This window comes from Arachis duranensis, chromosome 4 (assembly GCF_000817695.3).
Source record: "Arachis duranensis cultivar V14167 chromosome 4, aradu.V14167.gnm2.J7QH, whole genome shotgun sequence".
Lineage (NCBI taxonomy): Eukaryota > Viridiplantae > Streptophyta > Magnoliopsida > Fabales > Fabaceae > Arachis > Arachis duranensis.
In genome coordinates, this window is record NC_029775.3 from 42,456,968 (window position 1) to 42,457,169 (window position 202).

Here is a 202-nt window from a genome sequence, read left to right on the forward strand (position 1 = left end):
AAGAGGTCGCAGCCCAGAGAATCACGATCTTCAGCGACTCCCAGGTCGTCACATCTCAAGTAAATGGAAGCTACCAGGCCAAAAACCCAACTATGAAAAAATACCTGGATCAAACACAGGCACAATTACGCCACTTTTCAGAAATACAAATCCAGCACATACCTCGGGAACAAAACGCCCGGGCAGACGCCCTCTCAAAACT